The sequence below is a fragment of the Sus scrofa genome, chromosome 6 (assembly GCF_054392235.1).
Source record: "Sus scrofa isolate SSC_HxYL_T2T_F1_AM1 chromosome 6, Sscrofa_HxYL_maternal_Yorkshire_Landrace_v2.0, whole genome shotgun sequence".
NCBI lineage: Eukaryota > Metazoa > Chordata > Mammalia > Artiodactyla > Suidae > Sus > Sus scrofa.
In genome coordinates this window covers 13,015,940-13,030,807 of record NC_139388.1, presented here as the reverse complement: position 1 = coordinate 13,030,807, position 14,868 = coordinate 13,015,940, and the positions used below count along the sequence as shown (strand labels likewise).

The following is a 14,868-nucleotide window of genomic DNA, read 5'->3' as shown; positions in this document are numbered from 1 at the left end:
ACTTCAACAAAATTTAAAATTTCTGCTCATGAAAACACATCATAAAAAGAAATACTCAACAGCATTTTTATCTGACAAAATACACATATCCAGAATATATAAAGAACTCCTACAAATCAATAATGAGCTTATGAACAAACCAATAAAAAATGACACGGGAAGAGGCATTTCACAAAAGAAGATATATGAATGGCCAATAAGCACACAAAAAAGATGTCACTATTATTAGTCTTCAGAGCAAGGCAAATGAAAACTGGAGATACCACTTTAAACCCATTAAAATAAAAAAGACTGACAGGGGGAGTTCCCGTCGCAGCGCAGTGGTTAACGAATCCAACTAGGAACCATGAGGTTGCGGGTTCGGTCCCTGCCCTTGCTCAGTGGGTTAACGATCCGGTGTTGCCGTGAGCTGTAGTGTAGGCTGCAGACGCGGCTCGGATCCCTCGTTGCTGTGGCTCTGGCGTAGGCCGGTGGCTACAGCTCTGATTCGACCCCTAGCCTGGGAACCTCCATATGCCGCTGGAGCGGCCCAAGAAATAGCAAAAAAAAAAAAAGACTGACAGAACCAAACGTGGACCAGGATATGGTCCAAGTAGAACGCAAATCACTGCTGGCAGTAATATAAAATAGCACAATCATTTTAGAGAGCTGTTTGGCAGTCTGCTAATACCTTAAGCACACATCTACTCTACACCTAGCAATCCAATTCCTAGGTATTTACTTACCTAAAAAAATAAAAACATATGTCTTCAAAGAGATTTGAAGACAACTCCGATGTCCATCAATAAGATGGATAAACTGATATTTTCTCATCAGTGGCAACAATGATGAGATACTTGCTGACACTCATAGGAACATGGGTGAATCTAAAGAATATTATGCTGGAGTTCCCGTTGCGGTGCAGCAGAAACAAATCCGACTAGGAACCATGAGGTTGCAGGTTTGATCCCTGGCCCTGCTCAGTGGGTTAAGGATCCAGCACTGCCGTGAGCTGTGGTGTAGATCTCAGACAAGGCTTGGATCCTGTGTTGCTGTGGCTGTGGTGTAGGCCAGCAGCTGTAGCTCCAATTCAACCCCTAGCCTGGGAATCTCCATATGCCTCGGCTTCAGCCCTAAAAAGAAAAATAAATAAAGACTATTACAGTGAGTGAAAGCAACCAAGCACAAAAGAGTTTCACAACATATGCTTTGATTTACATGAAGTTCTGGAATAAGAAAACTAATTTAGCATAATAAAAATGAATGGTGGCCTGGGGCAGAGGGTGTAAGGGGGTAGGTGAAGAAAAACAACTGGAAAAAGGCATGAAGAAACAAACAGTCTGGGGCAATGCAATCACACCACACCTCATTTGGACAGTGGCTACACTGATGTATACAATTGTTAAAACGCAATGAACTGAACACTAAGGCTCCCGTGACAACTAACCTACTCTCTGTCAAGAAGGTCAAATGCTACGGGGAACCAAACAGCACTTAATGGATGCTGTTTAATACATCTTCCAAATAGATGAAGATTGAGGAAATAATGAAGCTTGGAATATGGAGAACTGCCACTAAAATGTTCTCCATCATTCTTGATGCGAGTCCACACAAATCTCTTCAATGTATTTTCTTCTAGTTTTGTTATTTATAAATGAGATGACGGGATACTAACCGCAACTAAAATGACATCTTTATCTCTCTGCAGTCTTACTTTATTTATATCTCACCCCTTTCTTGAGTATTTTCAATGTATATCCACATGACAAGGTACCTAGATGAAATAAAAAAAAAAAAAAAAAAAAAAAAAAAAAGGAAAGAAAAGGAAAAAAAAAGAAAAAAGATGGCAAAGAGAGAAACTAAGTATGAGAGAAGATACAGAAAGAACTTCCTATATTCAAGCACAATCAAGTCAATTTAGCTCAAAAGGAGGAAAACCAAAGGATGAAAAATATGAAGCCATTAAATATACTCACAACTGCAAGTAAGGGAAGTCATTCAGTCTTTTTCCCCGCTGGCCATCCCCCAAAGATCATTCAGTTATATATATCCATTCAGTTACACACACACACACATGCTTTTTAGGGCCTCACCTGCAGCATATGGAGGTTCCCAGGCTAGGGGTCAAATTGGAGCTGTAGCTGCTGGCCTACACCAGAGACACAGCAACGCCAGATCCTTAACCCATTGAGCAAGGCCAGGGATCGAACCTGTGTGCTTATGGACGCGAGTCAGATTCATCAACCACTCAGCCACGATGCGAACTCCAGTTATATTTTTTCCCTTGCAGTAAAAGCTGTAAGAAAATCCCTGAAAGCAACAAAGAGGCAGCCACTCCAAACAACCTTAGCAATAAACAGAATTATCGTGCCCAGGGGCAGAACGTTTAGCTCATGCCCTTGACATGTCTCCTACATCTATTCCATCTACGCTGCTAGCGGCCACCAGCCACAGCCTGAACGCTTTAATAATGCCGCACATTATACACGAAAACCCTTTGGGTACAGTTTAACCCAGCACCTATACCACACGGAGAAAACCAGCAAAGAGTTACCCATGAGGAAACCCAAAGGTAAGTGCAGGAAAGACTGAGGGAACACCATGTGCCTCCTGATTAGAAAACGAGGCTTCCTGCACATATCAGAGCGTGTGCTCCCTCTGACAAGGATGTGCGTTGTGAAATGTATTGCTGTGGAAACAACAGTTCTGCAGGAGGACAAGTCAACCTGAAATAAAGGAAATAACAGGAATTGCGAAATAAGTCCTGTGGAATGAGTAAGGATCTTCCCACATGTCTATGCTTGAAGTAGGGCATGATTAAGCCGAAATGAAATGTCATTCTAATCACACAATAAATATTACAGTCTGTTTCCGGGGTCAGTTACTTGCTGAACACAGGCTGTGGAACTGGAAAAAAAAAAAAAAAAGAAAAACCCTCTGTTTAAGACCCATAGCTGAACCAAAAGAGCAAAAAACAAAAGAGCAAAAGAGTACGAATGAAATCTTTTTTTTTAATGGCCGCACCCACAGCACATGGACATTCCTAGACTGGGGATAAACTTGAGCCACCGCTGTGACCTACAGCGCAGCTGCAGCAACACCCAATCCTTTAACACACTGTGCCTGCCTGGAGGTTACACTCTGACTCTTAACCCACTGTGCCAGAGCAGGAACTCCAACATCTCCTTAGGTCTACGCTTACCTAAGCCTTAAAAAAAAAATGAGGATTGGAGTTCCCATCCTGGCTCAGTGGTAACAAATCCAAGTAGTATCCATGAGGACGCAAGTTCGATCCCTGTCCTCACTCAGTGGGTTAAGGATCCCACGATGCTGTGAGCTGTGGTGTAGGTCAGCAGCTACAGCTCCAATTCAACCCCTAGCCTGGGAACTTCCATATGCCAGTGGTGCAGCCCTAAAAAGACAAAAAAAAAAAAAAAAAAAAAAGGCTCATTAATAAAAGCTATTTATTCGGTCATCCAAAAAATGCCTATAAATTGTTTTCCATGTACCGGAGTAGACATTAAAAAAAAAAAAAAGATATAAGGTTTGTGCCCTCAAGCCACAGTGTAGTGAGAGGGACCATTACATAAACGGGCAGGGTACAGTACAGCAGGTGCTATAACAAAGGCTGTTAACAAATACAGCTGGAAAGGAGCACTAGTTAAATTTTTAAAAAATTTATCTATTTTTGGCCATGCCTGCAGCAGGTGGAGATTCCCAGGCCAGGGATCAAATCTGCCTACAGCAGGGATGACACTGGATCCTTTAACTGATAGTCCACCGGGGAACTCCGAGGCAAACGTTTTTAAAAGGCAATATAGGGTATCGTCCTTTAAAAAGCTCACAAAGAACTTCCAGCTCAGGCAAGATGAATGTTCAATATAATCTAAAAATTCTCCAGATGAAGACCCAGAAATGCTAGATTAAAACATACCAAAAAATTTTTTAAGTGTATAGCTAAACCCACAAGAAAGGGAAACCCCCAGCGTGCCAGGATCAAAGAAGGAACTGAAAACCACAGTGGTAGCACATGAGCTGACACAGCGGCTACGGGGGTGAGTGTGGTGGGAAGAAGTTTCAACAACTTCCGGCCTGGGTTCTCTTATCTACACGATAAGAGGACTGGCTGTAGCCTTATAAAAGGTGAAAAACTAGAGCTAAAACCTCAAATAAAGTAAAAACTATGCATCCTCAGGGAAAGGACTAGGAAGAAGTCACCTAACAGCCCATGGAGCAGACAAGAAAGTTTCTCTCAGACTGCCCAGTAAGGGAAAGGGGGAAAAATATCTCCTGAGAACTGGAATCCTGGGCCTGTAATCACATGGATTAGGGGTTCATAATTATTTCAATTATAAAGCTGAATGTTCTAGAAACTTTAAGGCAAAAATTTAACATAAAAACTAGCCCAAGCCAGGGCTTCTAGAAGAAGCAAATTCATCTCCTTCTGAGACATACAACTTCACCAGGCCATATAAGATCACCCCACAGATAAAACCTTACTAGAGATGAGTGAAAAATACTAAACGAAAGAGGAAATAATCCGCTATAAGAAACAACAAATGAATTAAAGACAGTTTTAGAACTCCAAGAACTTCTCATAAATGAACTATCAGACAGAAACCATAAAGGAAGTATGCCTAAAATGATTATGAATACAAAAGAAAACCCCAAAACCATATGAATGAAAAAAATGCCTATAAAAAGAACAGGCAGATTTGAAAATACAATAAAAATTCTAAAAATAAAAAACATAGTAGTCATGGAAATCAAACTCAATGGACAAGTTAGAATAGATGAGACCCAGCTGAAGAAAAAGTCAAGAACTGGAACACAGGTAACAGCCAGAGCACAAGAGAGAAAGAGATGGAAAATACCAAAGGGAAGGGAAGTGGCATGGAGGAGAGAATGAGAAGGCGTGACATACAGAAGCACTAAAGGGAGGTAACAGAATGTAAAAAGGCAATGCCCGAGAAGTTTCAGAACTTTCAAAAGCTATGAATCCTCAGATCTAAGAAACAAACCTAAATCCATACCATCCATATCGTACTGAAACTGTAGAAATTCAAAGTCAAAGAAAAGATTTTTTTTTTTAAGGGCCATACCCACAGCATATGGAGGTTCCCAGGCGAGGCATCAATTGGAGCTGTAGCTCATGGCCAATGCCACAGCCACAGCAATGCAGGATCCGAGCCGAGTCTGCGACTTACACCACAGCTCATGGCAACGCCAGATCCAAGCCACATCTGCAAACTACACCACAGCTCACGGCAACGCTGGATCCTTAACCCACTGAGTAAGGCCAGGGATCAAACCTGTGTCCTCATGGATGCCAGTGAGGTGCGTTTTCTGCTGAGCCACAACGGGGAGCTCCTCAAAGAAAAGATCTTAAATGAGCCTTTATTCTTCATACATCATGAATAAGAAAGAATAAAATAATGATACTTCACGGTCAAATATTTAAAGGGTCACAAGTGGAACTGGAGTACAAAGAGGGAGGGCATCTATCAGGGAACAGTGTGGGGGGAAGGGCCGGGCAAGAAAAACGGGCAGGATTCCCACAGATGGGGAGAGATGAGGACAACGGTGCTTGGAGACAACTGGAATAAGTTGAAGGAAGGAAATATGGGGCAAAGGGAGACCCCCTTCTGGCTGTTAAGCAGTAAAAGAAAAGAGTGTGGTCAGCTGGAACTAAAGAATGGTGTTCAGGAGTTCCCGTCGTGGCTCAGTGGTTAACGAGTTCGACTAGGAACCATGAGGTTGCGGGTTAGTTCCCTACCTTGCTCAGTGGGTTGAGGTTGCGGGTTAGTTCCCTACCAGCTCAGGAGTGCCGTGAGCTGTGGTGTAGGTCACAGCCGCGGCTCGGATTCCACGTTGCTGTGGCTCTGGCCGGTGGCTACAGCTCCGATGAGACCCCTGGCCTGGGAACCTCCATATGCCACAGGAGCGGCTCAAGAAATAGCAAAAAGACAAAAAAAAAAAAAAAAAAAGAATGATGTTCTTAATATTAGGCTAAAGAATCTGAACTTAATAGTAGGCAACAAGGATCAAATTTTTGAGCAAATGACAGGATGGAAGCTGAGTGTCTGCCAAAAATCTGTAATCCCAGCAATGGCATGCAGGGTGGATATAGGAAAAAGGGTATTAGCCTTTAAGTAAATTTAGGGGAAAAAACAGTCCAAGCTTTTCAAAAGACTTTAGGATATATTCCAATTACATAAAGAGATGTTTCCGAAAGACAGACTCAGAAAAAATGCAATTGAAATGAAGATGGAACAGGAGTTCCCGTCGTGGCGCAGTGGTTAACAAATCCAACCAGGAACCATGAGGTTGCGGGTTCGGTCCCTGCCCTTGCTCAGTGGGTTAACGATCCGGCGTTGCCGTGAGCTGTGGTGTAGGTTGCAGATGCGGCTCAGATCCTGAGTTGCTGTGGCTCTGGCGTAGGCTGGTGGCTACAGCTCTGATTTGACCCCTAGCCTGGAAACTTCCCTATGCCGTGGGATAGGGAAATGAAATGGAACATAAAAAAGAAATGAAGATGGAACATAAAGAGAAAAGGGGGAAGGAGGGAGGGAAATATTAATGAACAGTTACAGACATGCTGCGGGTGGATTTCAAAGGATTTTGTGGATTGGGCAGTTGGGAGGGGGAGGCAGGAAAACGAAAGGGAAGATGTGAAGACAGCACTGAGGTTGGAATGAATGACTGAAGAAGCAGTGACAGTATATTTTTTTCTCCAGAGACAGACAGGCAGTTTGACCCAGAAGGTAACAGTGGATTAGAAAGAAGCCTTCATCCAGGCTCTCTCTCTGACAAGCTACTTACGTTCACAGGCTCCGTTTCTTTACCATTGTAAAATGGAACAATTTTTTTTTTTCCTTTTTCTTTTTAGGGCCACACCTGTGGCATATGAAGTTCTTGGGCTAGGGGTCTAATCGGAGCTGCAGCTGCCAGCCTACATCAGAGCCACAGCAACGCCAGATCCAAGCCACATCCGAGAGCTATACCACACCTTGAGGCGACACTAGATCATTAACAGGTCAGGGATCATTAATCGAGGCCAGGGATCAAACTCTCATCCTCATGGATACTAGCTGGATTCTTAACTCACTGAGCCACAACTGGAACTCCAAATGGAACAATTTAGAGAAAATGAATTAAATGCTGGACCAGTATGGTATCAAGTGGATTCAGAATAAACTTCCAGCAAGCGGTGAGAAATATGGGTTGAGAGCTCAGGAGAAAGGCAGTCCTGGAAGGACAGAGAACCTCCTACACAGAAGAGAAGGTTGAAGCTATTGGAGCAGATAAATGATATTATTAAATGCATGAAAAGTACTGGCCTGTGAAGCTTGAGGAAACCCTAAATGAAAACAGAAAAGGTGGCAGGAAAAAGATCAGAGGCAGAGTTATCAGGAAGGGGTGTGCTGAGAAAGTGTATCATAAGTAGATGACATGCCATGTTGGGAGAAAGGAGTTTCCCGTTGCCAACAATTTCCTCAGGGGTTGATAAAATGTAAGTTAAATAAAAGCCTTTATCATGAACCTTCTCTGCGATACCTGGGAAGCACGGATCCTTTGCTTTCACTGTGGTGCTAATCAAAGTCCTATTTCAAAGGAGTTTTAAAAATATATAACTCCAATTTCATAAAGACAGATACCTTATAATCTAAGCCTTCACACTCAAACTCTGCCTGGTTCATTCTTGGGCTGAACCAAGTTAGCCCAAGAGGAAAGCTGGCTTCACCACATCAAGACCGAGAAATTGAGGTCCAATGTAAGCTGAATCGGAATGACTTTCTAAAACGGTATCAAACACTTGGACTTAGTTAACCCACAGCACATACGGAAACGTGGCTGGGGAGCAGACATGATGCTTGTGGTTACTGCTCTAAAGGAAACTTCCTCAAATCTTTTCTTTGAAGCTAGTTACACTAGACAAGAGCCCAAGATCAAGAGTGTTTTGTACATAGGATCCCTTGGATCTTTCTAATTCTCACTTCTGGTCCAAGTAAGTTATGTCAGGCTCGGACTGCAGAGAAAACGCTTCTCTTTTGGTTCCTACCTCCTGCGGCTCACCAACCCACATGCAGCTGGGGCCAACCGATCCCAGTTTAGAGCAGAGGCCACTGCGAAGTGTGGACTGTTCCTGTACATTCTCAAATAAGAAGCTCCTGAAATTGTAAACATTTGAAATATAAGGAAAGGCTAACAATCAATGGGCTGTGACCTCTTTCATGCTCACAAGCATCCAGAATTAACGTATTTAAAGATTAACACTTGTTTAGAATCTCCCATTTTCTTAATGATATAGAAATATTAGCCTAGGTTAGAAACTTTAAATTAGTTCACCTTAAATCTATCATATGTTCCCTTGGATTACAGGGTACTGGTAAGAAGCCAGAGCTAGTAACTGAATATAGGAAGTGGTGGATCTCACATCAGCCTCATTTTCAATCCTTAACCAAAATAGAGAGCTGCTCAGCCTCTCCCGTAAGAAAAATTCCTCAATCCAAATGAATATTTATCAAACAAGCATCTTTCTATACAATCATAAGCATCCACCAATAGCAGCAATATGCCTATAATCAGAACATAAAAATCACTGACTGCTGTGCTTAGGATGTGATATTCTTCACTGACATGAAAATATTTGGGAATTTTAACTTCCAACACCAAGGACACAAGTAACACACAGCATTTTAACTCTATAATATACAGTCCCTAAATTGGCTCATGATTGTTCTCAGTGTTTATAAAACTCCTATTTTTTACCTAAACTCTGAAATGACTGAAAATTAATTAACTTTGATGATTTGACACTATACGGACAATACCTATAGGTGATATTCAAACCTTATTCTTTCTCATATATTTGACAAATGCACAAAAATGTAATGAGTTTAATTCTTGAAAAAAAAAAGTTTGTTTTAGGTAAAGGTTTTCAAAGGACAGAAAATTTTTTAAAATTTCTTTTGTCTTTTGAGGGCCGCACCCACAGCATATGGAGGGTTCCCAGTCTAGGGGTCCATCCGGAGCTGTAGCCATTGGCCTACGCCACAGCCAGAGCACAGACCAAGCTGCGTCTTGGACCTACACCACAGTTCATGGCAACACTGGATCCTTAACCCACTGAGCAAGGCCAGGGATCGAACCTGCGTCCTCACGGAGGCTAGTCAGATTCATTTCCACTGAGCCACAACAGGAACTCCCAAAGGAGGGGAAAATTTAAGCCACAATGCAAACCAGCAGGTTATGAGGATTTGGTTAAGATAATGACTGTGGAGAAAACTCCTGAATACTACAGTGATGGTGTGCAGAAATGGGCCCCCCGGTGTAATATGGGAGAGTTTTCAAATTGGTATTGCCTATCTGGCAGTATTAGGATTTAAGGTGCACACACTTGATGACTCAGAAATCCCACTTCTAAGAATCTGACCTCCAGAAATGACAGCATAAGAACATGAAAAAAAAATACATATATATGTGCAAGGATTATTACAGAATTTTCATAACTGTGAAAATCTGGAAAACTAAATATTCACCAATAAGGGAATGGTTACTCAAATTATAGAATATTTACACAACAGAATATCATGCAGGCATTAAAAAAAGAATAGATGTTTTCGAGTTCTCTTTGTGGCTCAGCAGTAATGAACCCAACTAGTATCCATGAGGATGTGGGTTTAATCCTTGGCCCCATTCAGTGGGTTAAGGATTGGGCGTTGCCGTGAGCTGCAGCGTAGGTCACAGATGTGGCTTGGATCTGGTGTTGCTGTGGTGAAGGCTGGCGGCCTGGGAACTTTCATAAGCCTCGGGTGTGGCCCTCAAAAGAAGGAAAAAAAAAAAAAAAACCAAAAAAAACTGGACCTGGAAAGATGCCCAAGATAGACTATTCAAGTAAAAATATTAAATTGCAGACTAACAGAGAAAGAGTGGGTCTGTTTTTGTTTTAACGGAAATATGAATGCAATATATTAGCACAGCCTACGGAAGGATTAGCACCAAATTGATAAACGTCTAAAGCTATCAGCCTCTGGAGCTGGGAATGAAGGAACAGGAAGGTAGCAAGGAAATTTCACTTCCTTCTTTCTGAAAAAATCTAAGTGGTAGGACTACGGGTCATTTTTATTTTGTTATTTATAATTTAAAAAACAACAATAAGACTTTTGCATCTCAAAGAAAACAATAAGAGAAGAAAAATCATCTTTCACTTTGTAAGAACAATAGTAAAGTTGAAAACAGAACAAATCCTAATAAAAGAAAAATGCAGAGATTGTATAACACAAAGATACCTCATACCAAGAGAATAGAGAAAAACATATAGCACTCATTTACCAAGTCTTAGGAATGCTTCATGTTACTGGGATCTTGCCAAAGACAAGTTACCTTTTCAGGGGGATTCTGCCCTCTAGTGTACACTAAGAGAAGCTACAGCACACGAAGCAATTAACTCACTGGTGTTATAGCGCTATAACCAAAATACTCGCACATCATTCCCAGAACATCGCAATTTTCTCTTTACATGAAAGCCCCCATATCCTTGCTTTCCAACCAATCTCCTATTATCACACTGAGTAAGTTTTATGAAAATCATAACTTTAGCTACTTACTCTATTCTTTCCTAACACTCCCAAGAAGCACCCAAAGCACCTTCCTAGCTCATTTCACATCAAGGGAAATTTGGCACAACCGAGGGTACAGGAATACACCAAATAAAAGTTTTTATTCTGAAACACGCACAGGCACACCTGGGTCTTTAAACTCATTTCTCCCTGAAATTTGACGGCGCTTCAACTCAAGGGTGAGGGCGAAGGAAGAAAGAGACTGCTTGGCGTAAGTAACAAAGTTCAAGTCCCCAGAGGATGTTGGAAGAACCCTAGAATTTGTTCAACTCTGGGCAGCTCTGAAAACCAAAAGGGACATTTTCTAGATTCATATTATTTGCCATGGGTATTCAATCCCATTATGGTGACCACAAATGAAGAAAGATATTCTTGCTTTGAAAGCTTTTCTGTGTTTGGGATCTCATTTAGATGCTCACATTGCTTAATTCAAATGTCAAATATTCTCAAAAAGAAAAGAAAAGGGAAAAAAAAATCACTAGTCTCTTCATTCATAATTCTTTGAATTACTAACTTGGCCTGGAACAGTCTACTCAAATCAATAATGTGAATGAGAATGAGATCAATTTTAACAAATTCAAAATATTCCTACTATTCATGGTAAAATTTTTAAAGAATCAATTTCAATTTCAAATACACTTATTCTGTACCTACAACACCTGTAGAGATATATTTAAAAAACAAGTTAATGGAATGGATTGGGAGCTTGGGGTTAATCGATGCAAACTATTGCTTTTGGAATGAATTAGCAATGAGATCCTGCTGTAGAGCACTGAGAACATGTCTAGTCACTTATGATGGAGCCTGATAATGGGAGAAAAAGAATGTATACATGTATGTATAACTGGGTCACTTTGCTCTAGAGTAGGAAAAAAACTGTATTGGGGAAATAGCAATAAAAAAACTTACGAAAAAAATAAATAAAAATAAAAAACAAGTTAAGGGGGAAGGAGTGGGATGGTTGAGGAGTTTGGGGTTAGTAGATGCAAACTGTTACATTTAGAATGGATAAGCAATGGGGTCCTATTGTACAGCACAAGGACCTATGTCCTATATCTTGAGTTAGAACACAATGGAAGACAGTACCAAAAAATCAGTACATATATGTATGACTGGATCACTTTGCTGTAAAACAGAAATTGAAGGAACATTGTAAAGCACTTTAATAAAAAAATTACAAGTACAGACAAGTATAAAAAGATACCAAAAAATCTTTTTGCCTGCAGTGCAGAACTGAGGAATTCCCTGGTGGCTCAGGGGGTTAAGGATCCGGCGTTGTCACTGCTGTGGCACGGGTTGGATCCCTAGAACTTCGACATGCCACAGGTGCGGCCAAAAACAAAACAAAAACAATGCAGAATTCAGACCTCAGCAGGAGTCCTTTACCAGACAGAAAGCACAGTAGCCTTTACTCCCCAGTTGATCACATCTTGTCCACAGGTTCACTGTTGACTGATTATCAATTAGTCGGCAGATTATCAATGCACAAACACGCCTGAACTAATTTTTTAAGCGTGCTAGCTCCTTCAATTTCATGAGATAAGGATGAGACTGAAATATAGCAGAGGAAACCAAGATTGGCCATGGCTAATGGGGAAAAAGGCTCACAAAGGAAATGGGAGGGAAATAGTTATCTCACTTCCTTCAAAATTAACAAACACAAAAGAGCTTTCAAGGAGTCCTTCATCAGTTATAAAGCTGAAGAGAGATACTTTTAACAAAAAAAGACCAATTAGGAGGGTAATAAAGAGTGGTTGTAAGGCACAGTGGCTGAGAGCCCAGGCTTTGGTCTCAAATAGTACTAAGATGGAATCCTGGCTCCATCATATATCAGCTATGCAATCTCAACAAGTTAAGGGTACCTCCCCGAGCCTCAGTTTCCTGAGCTGTGAAATGGGCACAACGTGAGCCCTATCTCTTGAAGTGTTTATTTGTAGTAAATGAAATAATACATGTAAAACACTGTGCCTCTAAATTTAGTAAATTGTCAAAAGACAGCAAGTATTCTTTTAAAAGGGATAAAGAAACATTTAACCTGCAGTCTGAGAAGACAGTATGTCTAATATTTAATCTATGGAACAAACTGGTTCCAAAAGGAAACTGACCTGGTCATTAAAAGGAAACATGTCATTCGAGCATGTGACAAACGCCTGACTAAGGAACCAAGCAGGTAGCATAAATGAAGAGCAGCTGAGCAGGGACAGCAAGGGGCACACTCATCTACTCTGCCCCAGCTCCCTGCTGCTGTAAGGAAAGAGCGAGGGCAGCGGCACAATTTCTCATTTCTGAAGAGAAGCCAATAATCCAGATTTTTACGTCAACTCTCTTGGTTTTTAAATACTGGCCAAATAAAAACATCCAGGGACAGATGTGATCCATGAACTTCCAGTTTGTGAATGCCTACACTGGAGTGGATTCTCAAGCCAGAAACTAAAGGAAAAGAAAGTGAAGGACTCCAGCTCCCTAAAACAGCATGTCTCCAAGGGGACACTGCCAGCATTTTGGAAAAGAAAATTCTTCTCTGTACAAAATGTCCTAAGGACTGCAGCACATTCAGCATTCCTGAACCCTACCCACCAAGTACCAGTGGTCTCTTGAAGCCATGTGACACCAAAATAGCTCACTACACATTTCTAGACATTTCCTAATTAATGGCGACACATCTGCTAAGAATAAAAAAGTTAAATCCAGGAGTTCCCATTGTGGCTCAGTGGTTAACAAATCTGACTAGGAACCATGAGGTTGCGGGTTTGATCCCTGGCCTCGCTCAGTGGGTTAAGGATCCGGCGTTGCTGTGAGCTGTCGTGTAGGTCAAAGATGCGGCTTGGATTCCCCGTTGCTGTGGCTCTGGCATAAGCTCAGCGGTTACAGCTCCGATCAAACCCCTAGCCTGGGAACCTCCATGTGCCTCGAGTTGGGGCCCTAGGAAAAGACAAAAAAAAAAAAGTTAAATCCAAAAGTTAGTGAGAAGGTCATGAACATCTATTTACAAACTAATAAAATAAGGATAGGGCTGGCCCTGAGTCAACCAAACTAAAACCCCAAATTATCATCAAACAGGAAATCTCACTAAGTAGAAGCTGAGAGCTGGTTGTAGGAAGAGATCAAAAGTCTTAACTCCCTTTCCTTACTTCTAATACTAATTAGGAGAGAAGGATCACATGTTTTTCCTACCCATTTCTTCTATAGTGCTACTGCACATTACAGTTTTCCACCAATCTCTTCTTCCGACAGCAGGGGCTTATATGTGGAACTATACACTCTTTAAAAGAAATCACGGTGGAAGGAACCCCTTGATAACACTCCTGGATTTTTCTCTTACGGCTCACTGCCCTATTCAAGAGCATGTCCAAGTCACCATATGACCCAGCAATTACATACCCAGGAACACATCCAAATGAAATGAACACCTACATCCCACAAGAACTTGTACATGAAGGTTTATAGAAGGACTATCTGTAACAGCCAAAAAGTGGAAGTCCTATGTCCATCAACCAATGAGTAGAAAAACCAAATGTGCTACATTCACAAGACAGAATATTATCTGGCCATTAAAGGGAAAGAAATACAGACATATGAATGAAGCTTGAAAACATTATGCTAGTCAAAAGAACCAGACACAAATGGAAAAATATTGTATGATTCCATTTATATGAAAAGTTCAAACAGGCAAATCTAGACACAGATGATCGATGAGCGGTTTTCTGGAGGTGGGACAGAGAGCTGGGGATAAAGGTGGAGAATATAACTGCATTTCTGGGGAGCAATGCACCACTGTGGTATGCTAAAAACCAAGGAACTATATAATGTAACTGGTGAAAAAATACAAAGCGCTCAATAAAGCTATTTTTAAAAAGAGAAAAAAAGCACATCTAATTTTATTTTAAAATAACAAAAGCTCTTTATTTTACTTTTTTGTCGTTTGCCATTTTAGGGCCACACCCGAGGCATATGGAGGTTCCCAGGCTAGGGGTTGAATCAGAGCTACAGCTGCCGGCCTACACCACAGTCACATGGGATCCGAGTCATGTGTGCGAGCTACACCACAGCTCACGGCAACACCAGATCCTTCACCCACTGAGCAAGGCCAGGGATCGAGCCTGCAACCTCATGGATATTAGTCGGGTTCATTAACCACTGAGCCACAAGAGGAACTCCAAATTTTAAATTATTAAATTGACTATTACCATTTGTTCTTTTAAAGACAAGATTTCAAATGACAGCACAGGTCATGTCTCTGGAATACCCATCTTCTTCAAATTACCAT

General features: G+C 41.3%; 1 protein-coding gene across 3 annotated transcripts in view; it reads right to left on the bottom strand.

Annotated features, from left to right (window-relative positions):
- CFDP1 (craniofacial development protein 1) overlaps positions 1-14,868 on the bottom strand; it is a 128,698-nt gene that overhangs the window by 79,250 nt on the left and 34,580 nt on the right. The window lies entirely within an intron of this gene.